Genomic DNA, 26,451 nt, shown 5'->3' with positions numbered 1-26,451 from the left:
GTCCCTGTTCGCAATAGTGGGGACTAGCTGCACGAGATTAATGTTCGTGAAAAGGAAGAATGACTACAGCAGTGGTGCAACAGTGACAAGAACAATCAGTACTGGATTTTCTTCACGTGCGGGTACATGCGCTCGATGCCAAGTATCAGACGGAAAGCGTCGATTTGTTCCCCGTTACAAACAAAATGATGTTTAAAGCGGAATTTGACGTCTCCATCGATAGAGCGGTCCCAATTAGCGACATTCATTTTATCGTTATGTATTACCAGTGACACTGAAATACGAAAATAACAAGGACTCCACGAGGGACAGGATCGCCCTTGGCGGCAATGACAGCTACGGCAATGCGGCAGCGCTACTCAGTTACTGCTGGAATAAAAGGCTATTATTCCGTTTTACTGTCCCGTTAATACATATCGATGAAAAAGGTATCGAACTAGACGAATTTGTGACCGCTCTATCGAATGGACAGATAAAATTTCCGCTTTAAAACTCATTTTGTTTGTAACAAAAAGCAAACCAGCGTTTTCCGTCGACACTGTGCGTCGCATGAGAGACGTGATGAGTGGTATTTGTTTTGCTGACTCCAGCTACACAGCGCAAACACAAAATCGCAAATATCTGCCGAAACACCAGAAAAAATGGCTCTGAGCACTATGGGACTTAACTTCTCAGGTCATCAGTCCCCAAGAACTTAGAAATACTTAAACCTAACTAACCTAAGGACATCACACACATCCATGCCCGAGGCAGGATTCGAACCTGCGACCGTAGCGGTCGCGCGGTTCCAGACTGTAGCGCCTAGAACCGCTCGGCCACTCCGGCCGGCGAAGCACCAGGGAAAATGTGTCTGAGGACTCTTAGGAGTGACACACCGTATGTACATTGTGCAATAAAAGTCATCTTACATTAGAGTATTTGAAAGCCTACGGTGTTTTTCTTATGGTTTCATCATTCTTTAACGTTTACAGTTTTATAGCGTTAGTGCAAGGCATAAACTGCTTAACTCAGTTTACACAGCGTATTGAATGCTATCAGACTGAAGCTCAAAACTGGAGGACAGCTGTCTAGGTAACACAAGGGGGAGGAGGGGGGGGGGTGAAGAGCAGCTACGGGAAAGACACAGTTTTCCGTTATTCTCGGATGCTTAATATTTTCCTACCAGTGATTCTGCAACACCAAAACAAAGGGAAGACATACGGAATTAAAGAAAGTATAAACTATAAACGTATAGCGAAAATAAAATATTTTCTGAAAGAGAACAGAAATTATGCATACTTGTGCCTCAGCAAGCTTTGTGAAAAGCTTGGAAGTTCACACGTAAAATAATTGGAAACGTTTATGGAAAAACCTGAACAGTCCGAGATAAGTGCTACAATTTTTTTCATATGCTGAAAACTAAAATGTTAACGTAGCGATGCCGTTCGACCTCTGTGTCATCCATCAACCTGTGTCGTTATATACACATCAGTATGTTGTGGTCTGTACCCCGATGTTAATACTTCGCTTTCCCGGCTATTAATGTTCGCTTTTCCAAAGCATACTTCTCCTTCACGTAGTTTTCAGAAATCCCAGAAAGAATAAGACCAAGGCTGTACCGCGAACAGAAATCAGCTCATACGCATTACAGACAACCCCACTGACTGCTCGACTACAGCTGTCTGGACTGCTCCTCGCACGCAATTTTTCCTCTCGCGAGCGAAACTTGCCACAGCCCGTCGCTGCCCCGCCCTCCTCTGCACACAGGCTCGCTTTCCAAAACCGAAAGACCAGCGCTGTTGGAGAACAGGTTTCAGAGAAATATGGCCCAACAACTAAGTCAAAACTGCATTCTGTTGTAATCTTTTCCTCACTAACAGTGTCAGTGCACGAGACGTGAAATGTTAATAAAGTTGGACGGGGGCCTTCAGCACGAATAAGAAGACGTATGAGATGCTCGAATGCTGGTCCGGAAACAGTTATAAGTGGACACATTGAACCCAAAGAATGTGATGCTCGCAAATGAGAAATATAGCCTCTTTATGGAAATACACACAGGCGATTCAGCTTGTTGAAGGAAAGTTCAGCTGCACACGTGCTGAGGAAATACGGCCAATGTCGTCTACTTCTTCAACAGCATCTATATCTGCGCCGATCCTCTGCAAACCACTGAATCGCATGACAAAAGGTACTTCCCAACATACCTCATACACAGGGATGTCTGACCTAACTGAGTCCTGAATACACATTTATTCTTTTATTGACCCATGTCGATTTTGGGGTATTTTGTCCAAAAGATGTGACTTAAAACTCACGTGCATAAATTGAAAATTGTAGATTTTGTCATCGTCCAAGATAGCATCAAACCGAAAGCCCAGTAATTTGATGACAGAGCCTAGACTTCACCACCTTTCCTCAACACCGCCGACAGACTGCCACTTGTTTTGCCTAATGCTGAGCGTATATAATTATTCTATTTTCGCATCCCTACAAATTGTTTTATCCATGTATTTATAAGAAATTTCAGTTGTGATTCAATGGATTGTGTGTTTTCTCAAGTGCACACTTTCACATTCCTCAACTTTTAATGCAAGTTGCTAATCTTTGCATCAGTTTGAAATCTTATCACAATCTGACTGGTTTTTTGTGAGGTTTTTTACGAATAGGACATTATAGATAACCCCATGATCTGCGATATATCGAAAGATACTGTTAATAGTGTCTGCCAGATGATTATATTACTGACCATTAAAAATATGCAGCCCCATGAATACAGCATGCAACAAGCTTCAATTCCCATTAACTGTTCTTCATGCCTCCAAATGAACAGCATTTCAGCAGAGCCACACAAAGTAAATAGGTTTAACACTATCTACATTTTGTATAAGGGCTGTAACGAGTACAAGTGCAGATCTTTCTATTGCTGACTGAGGGCGGTGTACTGAACAACATTGCATTAGTATTTCCGTGATTTGCAGACTAATAATTACAGCAATTACAAGTCATATGTTTTTCGGTTGGTAAGTACCTCCAAGTATATGTGGCAAGAGCAAGCCAATATTTACTTTTCCCTGGGTAGGAGATCACATGTTGAAGTGTGGATGCACGGACGCAAAACGGTTAGACTATTTGACAGGCATAGTCCACTTAAGTGTTAAAGTTACTACCTTGCGGCAAGCATCAGGTAGTACATTATGTGACGTGTTTGTGGGGACACTGTTCGCCGCAGAGAAGAATGAACTAACTCCCTGGTGTGTACACATATTAATGTACCACATGTACTTAAAAATATCTGCACTTGCACACGTCACATCCCGTATACGGAAACACTACACAGCGGGTCTCTCACTCATAAATCGCATATTAATGTTGTTTGTTCGTGAGAATATCGTGTGACGCCCCGTGTGAGCGTGAGAAACGTGTAGCCGGCCGGAGTGGCCGAGCGGTTCTAGGCGCTTCAGTCTGGAACCGCGCGAAAGCTACGGTCGCAGGTTCGAATCCTGTCTCGGGCATGGATGTGTGTGATGTCCTTAGATTAGTGAGGTTTAAGTAGTTCTAAGTTCTAGGGGACTGATGAGCTCAGATGTTAAGTCCCATAGTGCTCAGAGCCATTTGAGAAACGTGTACCAGTACATGTTGGAATTCGCAAGCGGCGGGGTCGTGATCCTATCGACATTGCACATGGTCGTTCGCAGTATTGTTGATCATATTTATCGGCGTCGAACTACTGTCGTTCACATATGGAATCGATGGGTTTTGTGCGTCATACTCGACGCCATGCCGGATGTAAAGCCTCCCACACACGGCTAACGCCTGAAAGGACAGACATTCGCTCGGCAGTGCAGGATTGTGCAGCCACATCGCGTACTTTTGGTCAGTAAATTGGCTTGTTTGCACGAAAACAAATATCCACGCTGACCTTGAGACGCCTTCTGGAGCTCCGCAAACTATAAGGAAGGCAACCATTATTGCAGTTTCCCTTGATGTGGCAGCCGAGAGGTACGCGCCAATGGTAGTGTGCCTGATGGCAACACTCGGCACCGAGTGGCAGCACGTCGTCTTTTTAGACAAGTCTGCATTCTGCGTGCACAACACGATGGACGCGAAGGTTCCGTGGGGTGTACGCGGCGTGGTGACATTGGCTGTCACTGGGTACACAAAATGATCATCTCCGGTTCACATGTCTGTTAATTTGAACAGCAATGGTTAGATTACTGATATCTTAAGACTGGTAACTATTCCCAACCTTCGAGGTCTCCGCGACATACCTTCCAACAAGATAACGCATGTCCGCATATTGCCCTTGCTGTCCTGACCAACATCTACACAGGTGTTCAATTGTTACCTTGGCACCACTTTCCTCAGATCTCACACCCATTCAAAAACATCTGGTCACGAGCTGCTTATATACTGGCGCCCACTCTTTCACCAGCCACTTCCAACACTGGAGTGAAACAGCATGGAATGGCGTACTCAGGTCTCTCTTCGAAGCTTATTAGACTCGATACTGAGCCTGGTTGGAGATGGCAGCTAGATTCTGCTAGAGATGGCAGCTCAAAGTACTAAATTCGCCGTCCTGTATACCAGTAAATCGCCTGAAAATTTAACTGTGGGTGCTTCTTATCATACTCTATACACACAATAAGAAAAATTTCGCTATTTGTTGCCGTTCTTCAGTAATGTAGAACATGAACGGCACTGGCCCCAACATGCTTTCCTGAAGCACGCTTTTAGTTACTTCTACATCTGTTAGTGGGACGGACTTCCAATGCAGTTGGAACTGGAAGTGCTTCCAGCTGTCTCGAGTGCCGGTAAGACTCTCACCTGTCAGTCAGTACAGCAGGCAAGAGAGAGAGAGAGAGAGAGAGAGAGAGAGAGAGAGAGAGAGAGAGCACGCGCCCGTAGCCCGAGCCAGCCGCGACGGCCGAGCCGGTCCCGGCCGGGACGGTGGCCTGTCCTGGCGGGGTGAGCAGATTCAGGTTTGGAACGGCTCGGGTGCTGACATTTGTGCGGGACACGCCGGCGCGTGTTGGGCGTGGCACTGGCCGCAGGGGCAGGGGCAGGGGCGCAGCCAGGCCGCGACGCCGCCAGCAGAAGCCGCCGCCGCGTACTCCTCTCACCCAGCGAGGACCTGTCAAAACACGAGTCTCGTATTCTGGGGGGCGCCGTTTCACATTCCGTCCGGCCACCCAGATTATCATTTCTCCTGATTTCCACGTGTCGCTTAAGGCAATTGGCGCGCGATGATTATTTCTAACGGCATGACCGATTTCATTCCCTATTTTTTTCCAGTCAGCCCTTTTTCTTGGTCTATAATGATCTCGCTTTCGATGGGACATTAAACTCACCTTCACACATCTCCCTCACCTCTTTCCAGTCTCTTCCTCCAGTTGCAACCCCTGTACCCTGGTGAAAATCAGTCTAAAGTCATGGATACTTGTAGGAAAATTAATATTGTCCGTTGGAATAGTTGTGCACAGTGTATACGCAATAGTATGAGATCCAGTACAACGTCGAATGCAAATACATATTATCGCTTTTGATGTCGGTAGAGCAGTATACAACAAGATATCTAAATTTATGCCGTTGGTGACCGTACAGCTTTCTAGAATGAAATTATAATTAATTCAGTACCATTAGCTGCTGACGGGCGTTGATATACATCAACGGGAACAGTTAAAAATGTGTGCTCCGACCGGGACTCGAACCCGGGATCTCCTGCTTACATGACAGACGCTCTATCCATCTGAGCCAGCGAGGGCAGAGAGGATGGTGCGACTGCAGGGATTTAGCGCCGGCACGCTCCCCGTGAGACCCACATTCTCAACTTATAGTCCACACACTACATTCGTAGTGTCCGTGCCATTATACCCATTACTCGCGGCAGACAATCTACCGAGTCCCGTAAGAGTTCAGGCAAATCGTGTGCATCCGCACTGAAGAACAGATGCCAGCTTCACATCGTTTAAGGCTAATCGGCTGATCGGCTGATGACCTTCTTCAGTGCGGATGCACACGATTTGCCTGAACTCTTACGGGACTCGGTAGATTGTCTGCCGCGAGTAATGGGTATAATGGGAGGGGCACTACGAATGTAGTGTGTGGACTACAAGTTGAGAATGTGGGTCTCACGGGGAGCGTGCCGGCGAAAAATCCCTGCAGTCGCACCATCCTCTCTGCCCTCGGTGGCTCAGATGGATAGAGCGTCTGCCATGTAAGCAGGAGATCCCGGGTTCGAGTCGCCGTCGGAGCACACATTTTCAACTCTCCCCGTTGATCTATACCAACGCCCGTCAGCAGCTAGTGGTATTGAGTTAATTATAATTTCATCTAAAATTCAGGTAGTACAGAGTAGAACTCGGAATAAAGGCTCTGTGTGGTGTTAGTGTATGTGTGTGTATGTACCTTGACTGAAGATAGGGAGCAGAGACCATTAGTGACAGTGTATAAATCACGATTCTGACAGTATCATGTGGAAAACAGTTACCATGAGATGAAAAAGTAAAAGTCGGTGTGCACAAGGATATCAGACTCTCTAATCTTCAAATCTCCACGAAGTCGAACCGTTCAAGTACACTTACTGATAATTTCTGTACACTGCAGAAAGAAGATGGGCAGAACTGAAGATATGAGCAAGGTACAAAATTATCTGAGGCATCGAAACGGTTACTTTCGCTCAAAGCAGGGGTGACCAACTGTTATTCTTCTCAACTTGTTGCTGATTTACAGTTGTCAGTATCTGCCAGACGCGTACAACAAATTTTGTCAAATGAAAACATCTTGTCGTCAAGAAACGACTGCAGAAACCTGCTGTAACATCCAAAAATAAGAAGACTAGATGCTCTTCAGAATGCGATTAAATAATCTGTGACGAGAAGTAGTTTAATGTAGATGGGCCAAATGGATTTCAGTATTACTGGTATGATCTGAGAATAGAGCAGAAGGTAAGAAAGAGAAAGTGTTATGATTAGAGCAGCCTTCTGCGCTAAAGGTAGATCACGCATTGCTTGACTGAACACTAGAAGTTGCTCTAACATGGTACACTGATATGATAGAGACAGAATTGACTAGAATGTATGACGACCTAGGGAATGAAAGTCTAATGCTTCAATAACATATTGCATCTGGTCAATCTTTGGGGAATACCTGCAAGGCGTGTTTATCACTATGGAGGGCAATTTGAGGTCGTATGTGAGCTGAAAAGTGCGATACAAGAAGAGTGGGTGACAACTGAACTGCAAGAACTAAAAACTCTAACAAAATTAATACCGAACAGAATTTTTGAGGTAATTAGGAAGAACGTAGATTGGAGAAAGTGCTAACAATGCAATAACACAAAAGAACAGCGAGTGCCTTTATGCCTGTTTCGGTCCGGGTAATGGAAACACCTCATTTGATACTCTTGCTATGAAAGAAACTACGTAATTCCGTCACGACTGCCTATATCACTTTAATAATAACTTTGATACAGTGTGCTTCAAACACTGTACTATTACTTTCGTAGGAACCTTGTCTTGGTACTGATTTCCACCACTGTAGAAGACATGCACTGCAATGACACATTCAATATCAGCAGACACGTCCAGTGCGAGACTCGAAACTGCGATCTTCACTTACCTAGAAACACACCATCCAGGCCGTCCTCTTCAGTGGAGACTCTTACGCGTCATATATAGTGAACACAACTATGATCTAATAGTTGCGAAAATGTGTTCCTACTTTTTTACACGATACGCTGAAAGCTCAAGAAAATCATAGGATGGTCATACTGCACAGAAATCACAGGCGAAACATGCTTGGATCATAAATCAAAATGATGAAGAATCGTAAAAGCAGACTTCCACCAAAACATGTTTACCTAGCACACACGGGACCTGGATTTAATGACTCTTTACACAGTATGTGAGCGGCGTCTTCTAGCGTTTGGGTGTCGGTTAAGGGCGCTCAGCCACAAGGTTATTACCCGATCACTATAATATTGCACTTGGCGTTCCGTCGACGTTATCGGAAACACACAGTGACGTTACAGTAAGCAAGTACAGTGATGGCTAAGGAAAACGTATATCACTGTGAATTATTTGAAGACAGTTGTGCGTACATTATCAAGTGCTTCAGCGTGTCCTCATGAAATATAACAATAAAAACTCACGATAAGTCGAACAAAGCGCTCTTGCTCTCAGGTGTAATAATATTATGGTAGATTAATACCACCACGTGTATTGTTAGCACAGCATGCATCTGAGCCATAAGAATGTAAACAGAACTGAAGTGGTTTGTGGTCTGTGCAACCACGTCAACGATCCAAGGGACTGCTCTTGCGTACCTTGCATGTAACCTACCGAATAAGTATTCGAAATCTCAGAAGGATGTCTGTGTCTTCGGTTGTTTACATTCTAGTCATGGTACAGTATGATATGAATTTATTCGCTAGTTAAAAACAATGTAAAATCTAAACAAAAGGCCTACCTTAGTTAATCTGTCGCATGAATGCGATGCTTATCTAGATCGTTTCATTGTCTCAGAAACTGACGCTCTACGCGATGTGACGTATGACAATTTGAATTTGTTTTTATTCGTGTTTCATATCATCATATTTAATGCACTGCTAAGGAAACAAATGAGTTTCTATTGCTTTTTCCTGTGGAAACCGGAACGATAAGATAATATTCGGACTCTGTGAGCATGGAAGTCATGAGAGACATCTTATTTTACCCTCTTTTGCGTCAAACCAGTCTGCACCGCCCGCTGTGGCCGAGCGGTTCTAGGCCCTTCAGTCCGGAACCGCGCTGCTGCTACGGTCGCAGGTTCGAACCCTACCTCGGGCATGGACGTGTGTGATGTCCTTAGGTTAGGTAGATTTAAGTAGTTCTAAGTCTAAGGGACTGATGACCTCAGATGTTAAGTCCCACAGTGCTTAGAGCCATTTGAAACCAGTCTGCATCGTTTCCCGTCTACTCTTGAAATGTCATCGGATGGAAACATAGTCTCCGATACTCAAAAAACATTGTCACCTGACTGGTGTCATAATTTGGAATTGCCTATCAGCTTTGGTGTAAACATAGTGTGGTGTTATACCTCGCATGCTCACCAGTTCCGCTAACAAATGGAACGCAATGAAGATGATTCCATACCGTGTGGCCTTAGAAGTAAGTGACTCGATCCTCTTTGAGGGTATGAATCAAGCAGTGATTTTGAACATAAATTAATCGAGGTTAATCATGGGGATGTAGGAGAACGAGAAGAACAATACCAAACTCGTAAGAATGGGAAGAGCCCAAACTGGTCTCCTTAATTGCGACATATTCAGCATTCAAGATTTACAAACAACAGAAGACGAATATTTAGCACTGGAATCTGGATGAAAGAGTGCACTTGTGTTCAAATTCAGGTTCACATGTCATGCAGCATGAATTAAAATAAGATTTAAAATAAGGTTTACCAGATCGGAGTCAATGAAGCTCCTAAAAGGTTGAGATGAGCGAGAGAGAGAAACGCTCGCAACGAGGAGCAACAGTGGACTACGATGGCGCGCAATATCTCCCCTTGTTGTGCCGAAGGTGGCCGGCGGACACCTGCTCCAGGACACTTACAGAAGTGAAGTTGACTTTCTCTACTGGGTCTATATCCATTAGGCTGCCAGTACCTGGCTGGAACTAACTGCCAACTACCTCCTAGGCATGCATCCTGCTCTCTTGGCGTCCTTGTTCAAATCAATATCTTCTCTTACGGCCTTTTGGTGATCACCAGTAATTATAGTTTGAAAGGCGTTACCTTAAGGCCCAAAATTACTCCTGTACAGAGGGTATAATGTTCAGTAATTTCAGTATCACTCTCGTTTCGGGGACAGAGAGAAAACAGGGAAGCAGATGGTGCAATGAAGGCTTTCACGACCGGATGTTTCAGCTGCCGAGAATTCTTCCGGAATGTTCGGCCGTGGTCCATGTAACTCTTCTATCCCTGACGTTTCGTCCAAAGCTACGTTAGACATCTTCGGAGGTGCTCCTGGTTGTGCTGAGTCAGAAAGACTCAGCACAACCAGGAGCACCTCCGAAAATGTCCAACGTAGCTTTGGACGAAACGTCAGGGATAGAAGAGTACCTTGGTCCACGTCCGTACAACCCGGAAAAATTCTCGGAAGCAGATGGTGTTTTACTTTAATTTACAGCGTGATTCCCTAATAAAATAAATGTAGCACCAGAATAGGACCCAATCAAAACTACAGTAAGACGGTCCAAATCGTTACATATTGTTTAAAATACCTTGCAATAAAAAGAAAGTCTGTGCTATACGTTCCCCCTTGCATCCTTCATTAGTTAACATATCCGTTGTTATAGATAATATAAAAGAAGACTATAATATGTTTGTTTGCATGATCATCTCCGCAGCAGCTATTAAAAGCAATTACTATTGGTTTCTCCGTCTTAAGCTTACTGCATTTAATTAAAGAAAATTTTTCATCAGACTTGTTTCACCTTTTTTTACAAAGTATGTTATGTCGTCATTCTGGAAATATGTATGTTGTACGTTTTGGTTGTTATAATCTTAACAAGCAAAATGAATGACGATATGTATCCATATTTCCAGAATGAACACAGAAGATGCTTTGTAAACAAAACCGAAGCGCGTCTGTTGTAAAATTCTCTTTAATTAATTGCTGTAAGATTAAGTCGGAGAAACCAAAAATAACTGGTAAAACAAGACGCTTCGAACCACTAGTTCAGGATTTTAATTGCCATGTCGAATGGTCTTATTTGCATTCATCTCATTTAGAAGAGAATGGCAGTAGCAGGTGTTCTATGAACGTTATATTACTAGAGTTTTGTCCTCTGTCTCCAAGTTAACTCTGAGTTATCCGCTAGTAGGTGGACGATACTTCCACGGCTGCACGAACTAAGCGAACACCGGAAATTTTCCGACAACAGAACGTTTTTCGGCCTTTTAGAGTTCTTGAAAACAGCAGAACAATAACATAAGACTTCTTAATAATGACGATTAACGACCTCTTAGGACCAGCTGTATAACGTCCTGGAAGTTAAGACTAACGGGACCGGCTCTGTGTCTATTGGCAAGTCAACATCACGTAACGGGTCTGAAACAAGGCTCTGTCGGCAGACTTTTGTCTCACATTTAGAAAATTTCCCGCCATCTGTGAAAAAAAACTTCCATAGCAAACAGCAGCAAAGCATTATATTAATATACCTGTTCTGAAGAACTGTGGAATATTATTCAGAATGATAATCTGTTCTGTTTACAGAAGTGACTTAGTAGTCGAAATACTTAAGTACATAAAAGTTTGCTAATGTTTGCCATAGAGCCAGCTTCAGGAGTTTCGCAGTTTTCATGGGTTTCAACCTTTCGCGGTCTATCTGTGCAAGTCATCAACTTAAAGCTGCTCAGTACAGGGTAACAGAATTACGTCACAAATTCTTTATGTAAAATCACTCAGTCGACAGCCCTGAAGAACATCGCTCGTTTCCTCCCGTAGGTGCAGCGTACGGAAATCAAGGAAAATACGAACTGGTACAGTTACAACGCAATACTCTGCGCTTAGATTTCAGAGTCAAACCAAACGTTGCCATCAGCTTAGGGTAAGAGCGCCATAAACAGCTGAGACGGCGGCAGGACGAGTGTTGTAGCACATGTGCAGGCGAGTGTAAGCGCAGCGGTGACGTTGCCTCCGTGCGGCCGCTGTCACGGTCTCGTCCGCCTCACGCCAGCACGCTGGCGACACACTTTCTCCGCTGCGCAGCCCGCAGACGCGCTCCTTTGAGCAATCTGAGGAGGAGGATGAAAAGGACGGCGGGAGTGGGGGGGGTGAGCGGAGGAGCAGCACAGTTAAACCACCCTCCTACGTCACTGCCTCAGGTACCCGAGAGCGAAAACCAGGGAAATCCCGGTGATAGAAGAAGACATTGTCACGTTAGAAATTGGACAACAATAAGTCAGTCGGCCCTCTTGTAGTGATCATAGTCAGGGTGGATTTCTGTGTCCTTAGTTCTATCTCTAATAATTTTGGTGTTTACGCCACATTTATTATTTCCTCACCATGTGTTATAATTGTGCAGTGTCTCTAGATGTGCAGAACTGAATATGTTGTCTTTTTAAAACTGAGAGTAAGACCATTCGCAGGAAACCAGTCGATGACATTTTTAAGACCTTTGTTTACCATTTCTTCTGTTTCTTTACGTGTGCTGGGACTGATTATGATACTAGTGTCGCCTGCAAAAAGAACTAATTCTCCTTTTTGTATGTTATCGTTTACATATATGAGGAACAGTAATGGGTTAAAGAGACCTCTCAGAGAGGTCACAGTTCATAGTGATAGACGGTAAATCATCAAGCAGAACAGAAGTGATATCTGGCGTTCAGCAAGGTAGTGTCATAGGCCCCTGCTGTTCCTGACTTATATAAATGATCTAGGTGATAATCTGAGCAGGCCCCTTAGATTGTCTGCAGTTGATGCTGTAATTTACCGTCTAGTAAAATCATCAGACGACCAATTCCAATTACAAAATGATCTAGAGAGAATTTCTGTATGGTGCAAAAAGTGGCAATTAGCACTAAAGAAAGAAAAGTGCGAGGGCATCCACATGGGTACGCACAAATCGACTAAATACCCAGGAATTACAATTACGAGCAATTTAAATTGGAAAGACCACATAGACAATATTGTGGGGAAGGCGAAACAAAGACTGCGCTTTGTTAGCAGAACACTCAGAAGATACGACACACCCACTAAAGAGACAGCCTACATTACACTTGTCCGTCCTCTGTTGGAACACTGCTGCGCGGTGTGGGATCCTTACCAGGTGGCATTGACGGAGGACATCGAAAAAGTGCAAAGAAGGGCAGTTCGTTTCGTGTTATCGCGTAATAGGAGTGAGAGTGTCACTGATATGATACGCGAGTTGGGGTGGCAGTCACTGAAACAAAGGCGGTTTTCTTTGCAGCGAGATCTATTTACAAAACTTCAATCACCAACTTTCTCTTCCGAATGCGTAAATATTTTGTTGACACCCACCGACGTGGGGAGAAATGATCATTATAATAAAATAAGAGAAATCAGAGCTCGAACGGAAAGATTTAGGGGTTTCCTTTTCACACGCGCCATTCGAGAGTAGAATGGTAGAGAAGTAGTATGAAAATGGTTCGATAAACCCTCTGCCAGGTAGTTAAATGTGAATTGCAGAGTAACCATGTAGATGTAAATGTAGATGAAGCTCAGTTTTATGATGGTGATTTGTTAGTCTGATGAAGATCTTAAAATTGGCGGTCCCACTGATACCGATCAAGAAGTGTACGCCTTAGCACTCCACAATGCTACACCTTCATCCGCAGGATTCAGAGATGCATATGGCACACTAGACTGAGGTAACAAAAGCCATGCGATACCTCAAGTGCACCATCTCCACGTGGCATGGATTCAAGAAGTCATTGGAAGCCCCCCGCAGAAATATCGAACAATGCTGCCTCTGTAGCTGTCCGGTGCAGGATTTTGTGCTCGAGCTGACCTCTCTATTATGTACAATAAATGTTCGGTTGGATCCACGTCAGGCGATCCTGGTAGCCAAATAATTGACTCGAACTGTCCAGAATGTTCTTTAAACAAATTGCGAACAATTGTGGCCCGGTGACACGACGCATTGTCATCCATAAAAGTTCCATCGTCTTTTGGCTGTAAATGCTTTCCAAGTCGCCGAACATAACCAGGACATAGTCCATTCCACGTAAGCACAGCCCACACCACTATGGAGCCCCCACCACTATGCACAGTGCCTTGTTGACAACTTGGGTCCATCGCTTCGTGAGGTCTGCGCTCACTCGAACCCTACCTTCAGCTCTAACCAACTGAAATAGGGACTCATCTGACGAGGCCATGATTTTCTCGTCATCTAGGGTGAAACCGATATGGTCACAGGCCTAGAAGTGGGTCTGCAGGCGATGTCGTTGTACTAGGAAAGGCACTCACGTCTGTCGTCTGCTGCCATAGCCCATTAACGCCAAATTTCGCCGCACTGCCCTAACGATACGTTCGTCGTACGTCCTACATTGATTTCTGCCGTTATTTCACTCAGTGTTGAATTGTCTGTTAGCACTGACAACTCTACGCAAACGCCACTGCTGTCAGTCGTTACGTGAAAGCCGTCAGCCACGGCGCTGTCCGTGGTGAGAGATAGTGCCCTAAATCTGGTATTCTCGGCACATTCTTGACACTGTGGATCTCGGAATGTCCCACGGGCTTAGCTCGAACTAACACTCCGCTTTCAGAGCCTGTTAATCCCCACCGTGCGTCCATAACCACGCCCGAAAACTTTTTACATAAGTTACCTGAGAAAAAATGACAGCTCCGCCAATGCACTCCCTTTTAATAAATTATGTATGCGACAGTGTCGCTATCCGTATACGTGCACGTCGCTACCCGATGACTTTTATAACCTCAGTGTGTATTGGAAGAGGAGACTCACCTCGTTCTCACATCATATCCCTTGCATATTATATAATAGCCGGCCGTTGTGGCCGAGCGGTTCTAGGCGCTTCAGTCTGGAACCACACGACCGCTACAGTTGCAGGTTCGAATCCTGCCTCGGGCATGGATGTTTTTGATGTCCTTAGGTTAGTTAGGTTTAAGTAGTTCTAAGTTCTAGGGGACTGATGACCTCAGATGTTAAGTCCCATAGTGCTCAGAACCATTTGAACCATTATATAATACCGGCCACTAGTCTGGACACGAACTAAAGACAAGGCGTAACTAGCCTAGAGACTCAGGAGAGGAGATGCGGGTTCATATGTATGTATGGGTGGACGGGGGTGGTGTGTACCACAATGTAAAGCGATTTTTAAGTTTAGTCTCAATTCACCTGTTTCTCATTACTTTCGTCTTTCTTCGGTTCACTCCGTCCAAACTGTGGCGTAATTAGACTGTTCATTCAATTCAACAGTTTCTGCAACTCTTTCTCACTTTCACTGAGGATAACAATGCCATCAGTGAATCTTATCATTGGTGACTAAACCATATCAGCGTAATAAAGCAAGGGACAATGCCTGGCATAAACCTTGAACGCTGACAATTCAGTACAGTCGCAGAGAACATTTCGAGAAGGAAAGAAAGGAGATCAGGGCTTAACGTTCCATCGCGATCGAGGTCACAACTAGAGACGGAGCACGTCCTTTAAACGAAGGACGGGGAAGCAGATCGACCGTGCTCTTTCAAAGGAACCATGCCGGCATTTGTTTGTGACGATCTAGGGAAATCACGGAAAACTTTAATGTGGATGGGAGGACGCGGATTTGAACCGGCGTCCTCCAGAACGCGAGTTCAGTATGCTAACTATTGCGCCACCTCGCTCGGTAGACAATTCGGCTGTGAACTGCTAGCACTCGACAAGTCACAAAAATGCTGCCTTCTGTCGGTCTCAGATTAGAAGTTCCAAGGCAAAACATTACGACATAGCCTAGTGTAGATATTATGAAATACAGTGACTCTTTGAATGTTTTTTTCATCGATCTTTCGCTATCGGGAACGAACGATGAACTTGATGTCTCGTATATATGCGGAAATCTTACCAATAAATGTCATATAATATTCATTACAATAAAACTCTATTTATAAGAAATATTTCAAGATTACTTTTTCCTCATGGTAAGTCAGTCAAAACTGAACTTTCAAGCAGATTTTTGATTCGGACAACTACGTAGATATGAAAACAGAAAGATAAAAATTATTCTTTTAGTTCAGCCAGCGCCACTCTATATTACGTAAAGAGAGTAACTGTAAACTGACTGGTGAAGCAACAACGAGATATTCGAAAAAGTAATTCTGTAACTTATAAAATCCTATCGACATGCCTATTAAACAGACTGATCCCAATTAGTGAAGAATTAAATGGTGACTACAAATGTGGTTTCCGCAGAAATAGATCCACAGTAGATATCTTTTCACTCTGAGACAGATAACTGAAAAGGCGTAGGAATTCAATGTAGATGTACACATATTGTTGGCAGATTTCAAAAAGCCCTACAATAGCATCCACCGACAGACACTTCTAAATGTATTGAGAGAATCTGAAATACCATCAGAGCTAATCAGATTAATTAAAACCTGTACAGATGAAACTTTACGTTGAATCAAGATAACTGTAGGAGAAACACAAAATTTTAAAGTCTTCAGTGGAATGAGACAAGGAGATGCCATTTCACCTATCTTATTTAACCCCGTCTTAGAGAAGATCGATAGAGGATTTAGTAAACCTAATCCACGAGGGATGCAAATGCAGGAGATGAACATTACTAGACTTCCCGACGCAGATAATATAGCATTAATAAGTACCTCCAAAACAGATTTAATCAAAATAATGCAAAATTATTACAAAATTGATGAGAAATCAGGATTACTTGTTAATGAAGAAAAGACAGAATATCTGCTCATAAGTAAGAAAGGCCAAAGTGATGCACCTTCGGCTGCAGATGGATTCACTTTCAAAACAGTTGACCGCTTCAAGTACTTAGGGAGTCCGTTTAGTAACAATAATGGAATGGATATAGAAATAGATGCCCGTTTAGCAACAGCGAACAAAACATTCTTTAGTTTTATCAAAATCTTACCGAAAAATCACTAAGTACTAACTTCAAAATAAGCTTTTATCAGTCGATCATTATACCAGTAACATTATACGGATGTGAACCACTAATATTTAGAAAGAAAGGTAAAGAAAAACTGTTAATACTTTAAAGAAAAATACTAAGAAAAATTTTTGGTCCAGTATGTGATGAAGATAACATGGAATGGAGGATAAGAAAAAATGAAAAATTAAGAGAGCTGTACAAACACAGTAACATCGTAGATGTGCTAAAGAAAAGAAGGTTGAACTGGGCAGGCCACATAGAAAGAATGACACAAAACAGGCTACCTAAAATAGCATTTGGAAGGACAATAGATGGGACGAGAGGAAGATCCAGAAGTAGGTGGAGAGATAACATCCGGGAGTACACAGCCAGGATGAACATGAACACTGAATGGACAAACAGTGCACTCAACAAAAGGAAATGGAGGAGGCTTGTAGAGCATGCGATGGTCGATAAGACCCTTGCCACTTAATGAAGAAGAAGAATTTAACGTTTTATTTGACAATGCTGACGAATGACTGTAAGTGAAACTGTTCACCAATTAAAGCCACAAAGATCAACTTTAACAAAAACTTGAATTAAGTATTTGAGATGCAGGAGGAAGGAGACGCACTAAATAAAACTGATTTTTTGACACGACCGAGACAGACAAGTCTATTTACTAAGATTATGTCGCTTTAAGAAAACCACGAAGGGATTCAGAATCAGTTGTCCCCCTCCCGACTTCAGAATTCCCACCCAACGCTGCGACGTGGGAATGCCGACACTGAAAACAGGCCAAACGAATGTTTTGTAAACGTTGTCTTCCGGTCACACGCTGTTCTTCCGGCAAGTCGCCGCCATGCGTACATCTGAAACCATTGTTCAGCTTCCCCACCATCAGATTCATGTCGCGAACGTTTTTCTGTCGCTGTTGCGCGTAGCGTAGTAGTCGTTGAATTCTGTAATGTTTTTCTTAGTCTTGTGTGTACAATATCTCTGTCATCTGAAAAACGATGATTAGTAAGGAATGCGTTCTCTGTCTGCCAATGTTCTGAAAATTTGAAAAATTACCGGAACAGGTGTCCATTTCTGGAAGTTATCTGCTAAAGACGGCCGTCGATCGCCTGACTACGCCTGCGTTTCATGTTGAGCTTTAAAATTGTCAAGAGTAAATGATAACTGCTCAGAAAGTGTACGTGTAACAGAGAAAACTTCGGACGATTTATTCCTGAACGTAGCTCACCGTTCTAATTTTACACCCCCTTAACTCTCGTGTTCCTCATTTGACTGTACCTGTTACTTCATTGCCGGCCGTGGTGGCCGAGCGGTTCTAGCGCTTCAATTTGGGACCGCGCGACCGCTACGGTTGCAGGTTCGAATCCTGCCTCGGGCATGGATGTGTGTGATGTCCTTAGGTTGGTTAGATTTGAGTAGTTCTAAGTTCTAGGGGACTGATGACCTCAGATGTTAAGTCCCATAATGCTCAGAGCCATTTGAACCAATTCTTCCCAAAGTGAGTCAACTCTTCTCTAGTTACCATCCCGGATGCAAGCCCACTATGCAGTTACTCTTAAATATGCAGAAGTCATATAATGCCAAGTGCCAATCATGATTTCGGAGCGAAAGATATACGGCCAGCCTTGGCTTCCGGAAAGGACTGTTTTCATTATTTGCAGCGATCTTCTTAAATCATTCAGTGCAGTCTGCATACAGTTGTTCACTTCTTTCTGTTATTGTTCTCGAAACTTGCGTTATGGCAGATCCTCGTGCTCCGTCAATCCTTGTGTATTTCCCGCCTCCGACACTACTAGCGGTTATGATTCTCGCTCCAGTCTTCGTCTTTTCCTACAGAATTTTCTCTCCGTCTCCAACCTTTACTCTATTAGTTATTCTGTATAATACCTTTCATTTTTCCAGGTGTTAATCCCATTAATTTTTACATCTATTCATTAACCGCATTCCTCAAAAGTACCAAGTTATTTCTTTTCTAGTTTTCCAATCGCCCACGTATAATTTCCCACGGGGCATTTCTCCAGATCTACAGTTTTGGGTACATGTTCACTATATCTGCGCAGTATCGTTCTGGGTATCCAACAAGAATCTTACTGACTTGTCTTAGCAGCTGTTTACATAGTCACTGAAGGATAAACAGCGCACGCTAACTTGCGACACCTACAACTAGTTACGCACCGGCAATGGTAATCTTCCACTATCGCTGCGGAAGAGAGTAAACAACAATTCTGTGAAACCCAAGGCTTGCATGGCACCCTATTCGCTTACACTACTAGCCATTAAAATTGCTACACCAAGGACAAATGCAGATGATAAACGGGTATTCATTGGACAAATATATTATACTAGAACTGGTATGTGATTACATTTTCACGCCATTTGGGTGCATAGATCCTGAGAAATCAGTACCCAGAACAACCACCTCTGGCCGTAATAACGGCCTTCATACGCCTGGGCATTGAGTCAGAGCTTGGATAGCGTGTACAGGTACAGCTGCCCATGCAGCTTCAACATGATACCACAGTTCATCAAGAGTAGTGACTGGCGTATTGTGACGATCCAGTTGCTCGGCCACCATTGACCAGACGTTTCCAATTGGTGAGAGATCTAGAGAATGTGTTGGCCAGGGCAGCAGTCGAACACTTTCTGTTTCCAGAAAGGCCCGTACAGGACCTGCAACATGCGGTCGTGCATTATCCTGCTGAAATGTAGTGTTTCGCAGGGATCGAATGAAGGGTAGAGCCACGGGTCGTAACACATCTGAAATGTAACGTACACTGTTCAAAGTGCCGTCAATGCGAACAAGAGGTGACCGAGACGTGTAACCAATGGCACCCCATACCAACACGCCGGGTGATATGCCAGTATGGCGATGACGAATACACGCTTCCAGTGTGTATTCACCGCGATGTCGCCAAACACGGATGCGACCATCATGATGCTGTAAACAGAACCTGGATTGATCCGAAAAAATGACGTTTTGCCATTCGTGCACCCAGGTTCGTCGTTGAGTACACCATCCCAAGCGCTCCTGTCTGTGATGCAACGCCAAGGGTAACCGCAGCCATGGTCCCCGAGTAGATAGTCCATGCTGCTGCAAACGTCGTCGAACTGTTCGTGCAGATGGTTGTTGTCTTGCAAACGTCCCCATCTGTTGACTCAGGTATCGAGACGTGGCTGCACGATCCGTTACAGCTATGCGGATAAGATGCCTGTCACCTCAACTGCTAGTGATACGAGGCCATTGGGATCCAGCACGGTGTTACGTATTACACTCCTGAACCCACCGATTCCATATTCTGCTAACTGTGTCCGCCCCCGGTAGCTAAATGGCCAGCGTGACGGAATGTCAATTCTAAGGGCACGGGTTCGATTCCCGGCTGGGTCGGAGATTTTCTCCGATCAGGGACTGGGCGTTGTGTTGTCCTAATCATCATCATTTCATCCCCGTCGACGAGCAGATCGCCGAAGTGGCGTCAACTCTAAAGACCTGCACCAGGCGAACGGGCTACCCGACGGGAGGCCCTAACCACACGACATTTCATTTCATTTCTGCTAACAGTTATTGGATCTCAACCAACGCGAGCAGCAATATCGCGATACGACAAACCGCAATCGCGATGGGCTACAATCCGACCTTTATCAAAGTCGGAAACTCGATGATACGCATTTCTCCTCATTACACGAGACATCACAACAACGTTTCACCAGGCAAGGCCGGTCAACTGCTGTTTGAGTATGAGAATTCGGTTAGAAACTTTCCTCATGTCAGCACGTTGTAGTTGTCGCTACCGGTGCCAACCTTGTGTGAATGCTCTGAAAGCTAATCATTTGAATATTACAGCATCTTCTTCCTGTCGGTTAAATTTCGCGTCTGTAGCACGTCATCTTCGTGGTGTGGCAATTTTAATAGCCAGTAATGTATTATCACAGTACGTTTCGGCAAGACAACTCAAGAATTTCGTAACAATCGTTATTCTCCGGTCGTCCTCTGCAGATGAGGTCGCCAGCTTGCGAGTTAAATCCGCTCTTTAGGAGGAAAACCGAAAGTTTCGTCACGTGTTCACTCACCCGCGGCGTGACTGACCTTGTTAACCCCGGCACTTTGCGTCATCCGAAGAAGACTTGCGCGATAAAGCTTTGCACTGTCGATTGCGGCGTGTGGAAACGCTGACTTTCGCCACACATGGACACACACGCAGAAACATCACATTGCCAATTACGCCGCATGTCATTGCGGTTACTGACGAGCTGCAACAAAACATGTCTATCCGCTTCGCGATCCTACTGTGTTGTACAGACCATCTTTTTGCCCTCAGCTCTAAGTTTCAGTCTTTCGCCATGGTTCCCCTTATTTCATTTAGGGCAAATTCTGGAGAGATGCCGAGTTCTCTGGATCTCTCCCCAATTGAGAACGTTTGGAGTATTGTAGGCAGGGCCCCCCAGCTACGTCGGTATTGGACAGAATTCGGCACGATATCCCTCAGAAGGACGCCCAACAGCTCTGCAAATCAGTTTCAGACCGAGTAACTGCTTGCGCAAGGGCCAGAAGTGAACCACCGCATTATTTACTTCCTGAGTTTATGAAGCTCTTTGTCTTGAATAAATCATCCATTTTTTCTGATACTGTGATCATTTGTCTGTCTGTGCGTGTACATCACATTTATCGATTCCCTCTCCATTCAGCTAATTCCATCGTAGTATGACGATTTTTTTCCTTAGAGGGTAATTCTCTCTAAATCCTTTGCTGGAACCCAAGTTCGACGTGCACAAAAATGAAAGAAGTTATGCTTTAGCGTTCTGTCGACAACGAGATAATTAAAGAATGAGTTGGGGAAAGTAAGAAAGGAAGTTTGCGCTGTCCTTATGAAAGATGAAAGCAACTATCCTGGCATTTACCTGGACAGATTTCGGAAAACCATGGAGAACTTATATCTAGATGGCATATTTCTCGACTTTCGAAAGGCGTTCGACTCAGTTCCGCACTGTCGCTGGCTACAAAAAGTGCGCGCTTACGGTCTATCCGATGACATATGCGGGTGGATAGAAAGTTTTCTAACAGACAGGAGGCAGTATGTCGTCCTGAACGGGGTGACTTCAACAGAAACAAGCGTAACTTCAGGTGCGCCCCAGGGCAGCGTAATAGTCCTCTGCTTCTTACGATTTACATAAACGAACTGGTTGATGATATTGACAGCGACCTTAGACTGTTTGCCGATAATGCTGTAGTCTACAGGAAAGTAGTATCACACGAAAGTTGTGAACAAATCAATGAGGATTTGCAGAAAATAAATGCGTGGTGTAATGACTGGCAGTTATCTCTCAATATTAGTAAGTGTAACCTACTGCGTATAACAAGGCGAAAATCCCCATTAATGTAAGAGTAGAAAATAAATGCCCAGTCTTTGGAAGCGGTAACGTCCGTCAAGTATCTGGGTGTGACTACTCGAAATGATCTCAAATGGAATGGTCAGATTATACAACTAACGGGTAAGGCGAACTCTAGATTGCGGTTGATTGGTAGAATCCTGAAGCGATACAGTCCTTCAACAAAGGAAATTGCTTACAGTACGTTAGTTCGTCCAGTCTTGGAGTATTGTTCGTCTGTATGGGACCATTACCAGTTGGGTCTGATTCAAGAGATTGAGAAGGTCCAAAGAAGAGCAGCAAGATTCGTGACTGGTACATTTAGCCATCGCGAGAGCGTTACAGATCTCATAGAAAGTTTGAAGTGGGACACACTTGCAGATATACAGCTCACTAAATTTCGAAATCCGATCTTCACCGAGGATGTAGAGCATATATTATTACCACCAACTTTCAAATCGCGCTATGGTCACCATTCAAAGATAAGGGAAATAAGAACTAGTACTGAGGCGTTCAGACAGTCGTTTTTCCCTCGCACGATCCGCGAGTGGAACAGAAGGGGGAAATATGACTTTGGCGCCAATTGTGCCCTTCGCCACGCACCGCTTGGTGGCTAGCGGAGTATATACGTAGATGTAGATGTATGGATTTAAAAAGCCGTCCTCCCGCATGCAATGCCAGGGTACTAACCACTGTTCCACTTTAATCGGTATGGTGCACTAGCACTGGTCGTCAATATGTTCGGAAGAATATTAGGGGGCAGCATAACATCTATTTATAGATTCGTTAAAGGATTGTTCATGCAGTGCGTAAATGTTATTACCGTTACAATTTGTATCATTACGTTCATCCTAGAGTGGAAAAAGTGGAGTGCGAAAGAAATTCTGTGCACATACAGGGAAGAGGAAAGAGTGAATTGAAAAGTAATTTTTGTACCAGGCATAGCTTTGTTTCCGTGACTTAAGGGAAGTTTTAAAATTGTTCTTTACTTGTAAATCTTCACTTCGATCTAAAACAGCGTTTAAGTGTACAACTGTGTGTGACTTCATGATACAAGAATCAAATTTGTTTTTAGCTTTCGATTCAATGGTCGAGGCGAATAACGGTGATTTATATAAGATCGAAACATTTAAATCCACTGTATCAGGAAAACGTAATGCTTCAAATTTTGAGGTGTCTTTCTCGAGGTGTCTGCTAATACGGTACCATTCCCACACTTTGAACGCGCAAGTTTTTTCTTCATTTGTTCTCTACTGTTAAATTTTGAAGCATAAAACATTTTATATGTCCTTTCTTTTTCAATCTGTTAGTATTCTTACTTATAGTTCCGACACAGACACGACGGCTCGCTTACGCAACTAATGAAAATGATACCTGGACGTAGAAACCAGTTATACTAGAAAAAACGTGTGACTGAAAAATAACGATATATAATTTTTTTAAATATCCACACAATTACCAAATTCTCTCAGAACGAATATGCCGGCTATAGTGGATTTTGAAATGATCGTGTCAGAAACACAATGCTAACTACAAACAAGGTATCCTCGACTCGCCAGGCATATACTATTTAAGCGTTTTCACCTTCAGCATTTTTAGGCATCTCTTTAGGGCTTATTGATTACTTTTACGAACTGAAGAGTGTGCAACATTGCTGATATACACTCCTGGAAATTGAAATAAGAACACCGTGAATTCATTGTCCCAGGAAGGGGAAACTTTATTGACACATTCCTGGGGTCAGATACATCACATGATCACACTGACAGAACCACAGGCACATAGACACAGGCAACAGAGCATACACAATGTCAGCACTAGTACAGTGTATATCCACCTTTCGCAGCAATGCAGGCTGCTATTCTCCCATGGAGACGATCGTAGAGATGCTGGATGTAGTCCTGTGGAACGGCTTGCCATGCCATTTCCACCTGGCGCCTCAGTTGGACCAGCGTTCGTGCTGGACGTGCAGACCGCGTGAGACGACGCTTCATCCAGTCCCAAACATGCTCAATGGGGGACAGATCCGGAGATCTTGCTGGCCAGGGTAGTTGACTTACACCTTCTAGAGCACGTTGGGTGGCACGGGATACATGCGGACGTGCATTGTCCTGTTGGAACAGCAAGTTCCCTTGCCGGTCTAGGAATGGTAGAACGATGGGTTCGATGACGGTTTGGATGTACCGTGCACTATTCAGTGTCCCCTCGACGATCACCAGTGGTGTACGGCCAGTGTAGGAGATCGCTCCCCACGCCATGATGCCGGGTGTTGGCCCTGTGTGCCTCGGTCGTATGCAGTCCTGATTGTGGCGCTCACCTGCACGGCGCCAAACACGCATACGACCATCATTGGCACCAAGGCAGAAGCGACTCTCATCGCTGAAGACGACACGTCTCCATTCGTCCCTCCATTCACGCCTGTCGCGACACCACTGGAGGCGGGCTGCACGATATTGGGGCGTGAGCGGAAGACGGCCTAACGGTGTGCGGGACCGTAGCCCAGCTTCATGGAGACGGTTGCGAATGGTCCTCGCCGATACCCCAGGAGCAACAGTGTCCCTAATTTGCTGGGAAGTGGCGGTGCGGTCCCCTACGGCACTGCGTAGGATCCTACGGTCTTGGCGTGCATCCGTGCGTCGCTGCGGTCCGGTCCCAGGTCGACGGGCACGTGCACCTTCCGCCGACCACTGGCGACAACATCGATGTACTGTGCAGACCTCACGCCCCACGTGTTGAGCAATTAGGCGGTACGTCCACCCGGCCTCCCGCATGCCCACTATACGCCCTCGCTCAAAGTCCGTCAGCTGCACATACGGTTCACGTCCACGCTGTCGCGGCATGCTACCAGTGTTAAAGACTGCGATGGAGCTCCGTATGCCACGGCAAACTGGCTGACACTGACGGCGGCGGTGCACAAATTCTGCGCAGCTAGCGCCATTCGACGGCCAACACCGCGGTTCCTGGTGTGTCCGCTGTGCCGTGCGTGTGATCATTGCTTGTACAGCCCTCTCGCAGTGTCCGGAGCAAGTATGGTGGGTCTGACACACCGGTGTCAATGTGTTCTTTTTTCCATTTCCAGGAGTGTATATTAACGCAGTCGCACCAAATGACGGCCGGCCGCGGTGGTCTAGCGGTTCTAGGCGCTCAGTCCGGAACCGCGCGACTGCTACGGTCGCAGGTTCGAATCCTGCCTTGGGCATGGATGTGTGTGATGTCCTTAGGTTAGTTAGGTTTAAGTAGTTCTAAGTTCTAGGGGACTGATGACCACAGTAGTTAAGTCCCATAGTGCTCAGAGCCATTTGAGCCAACCAAATGACGAACGGTAGTCGCATGAAGTTGCTGTAGCATTTAAATCTTATGGCAAACTCAGATCGCGCATGTGCGCCTCACCATATGAACGCATGGAGTTCAATTTCTGGCCAGCTGATAGCTCTGAAAAGTATTCTAAGACGAAACACGGGTCATGTGTGTCACGTGGTAGTTTCTGTTACTAAACGACCAACATGGTGGAAAGAGTAGTTCATGGTGATGCTTAGAAGGGATTGCAGAAGTGTGTTGATAGTGTTTTCGACAGAGATAATGAACTGTTGACAGGACGAGAACAGGCAAAGCGAGAAGAAAGGAAAGCCAGACACCAAGACAGGAGCTGATAAAACCTAAATGTGCCCTTGAACATTTGAAGGGAATTTGTGGATAGACTTTCATGACCAAATAACAACTCTCCTTCCTGTCATGTGACACACAGTTAAGGGTTACGGAAAAATATTTTTTTTTTTTATCTATCAGTTGTATGTATTCTTTACTGTGTATCACAAAATCAGTGGAAAGAAAAAATCTACTACACTGACTTCACAGCAACACTAAATCTTTTTTTTTTTAAAAAAAAGTATTTATTTAGCATTTAGCTGTTTCACAGAATAACATGACATAACAGAAAACAAATTCATTTTAAAAGTAGCTATACACTCTACAACACACATTTTAGCCTTTACTACGGAAATCTGAAAGAAATTGAGTTATTTCTTAGATGATACTTCTGTAGAATTCACTTCAGTGAACTGCTACCTTTTCAGCGATTACCATCTCTGAGACTTCAGGCAAGACATGGGCTCATTTCCCGATGCACGTACCCCAAAGGACAAGAAAAAAAAATCACAAAAGGGTATTGTGTATGCTACTCATGAGGGAAAAGAAATGAAAGTGCGTGGCAGTGTAAAAAGTGTGGTGTTGCCCTACATTTAGAAGGCTATTTTGAGATCTGTCAGACCGGACTATGAGATAGACTGATATGTACAACAACCATACCGGCTCCTATTTATTAAATCTGATTTCACAGCAACAAGTAGAATACTTAAATGCGATCCCTTTGAGTTAAAATTCTCCTGCTATTCTGCCTTCTAAAATCGTGATTTATTGCACGAAAACCAGGAAAAGTTAAGAAATCCTCGAAATTGCAAAGCAGTAGAAAATCCTTGACTAAAGCTCTGT

The 26,451-nt window shown here is 44.3% G+C and overlaps 1 protein-coding gene across 1 annotated transcript in view; it reads left to right on the top strand.

Moving 5' to 3' along the window:
• LOC124805630 overlaps positions 1–26,451 on the top strand; it is a 99,931-nt gene that overhangs the window by 29,108 nt on the left and 44,372 nt on the right. The window lies entirely within an intron of this gene.

This window comes from Schistocerca piceifrons, chromosome 1 (genome assembly GCF_021461385.2).
Source record: "Schistocerca piceifrons isolate TAMUIC-IGC-003096 chromosome 1, iqSchPice1.1, whole genome shotgun sequence".
Lineage (NCBI taxonomy): Eukaryota > Metazoa > Arthropoda > Insecta > Orthoptera > Acrididae > Schistocerca > Schistocerca piceifrons.
This window is presented reverse-complemented; position numbering and strand designations above follow the sequence as displayed.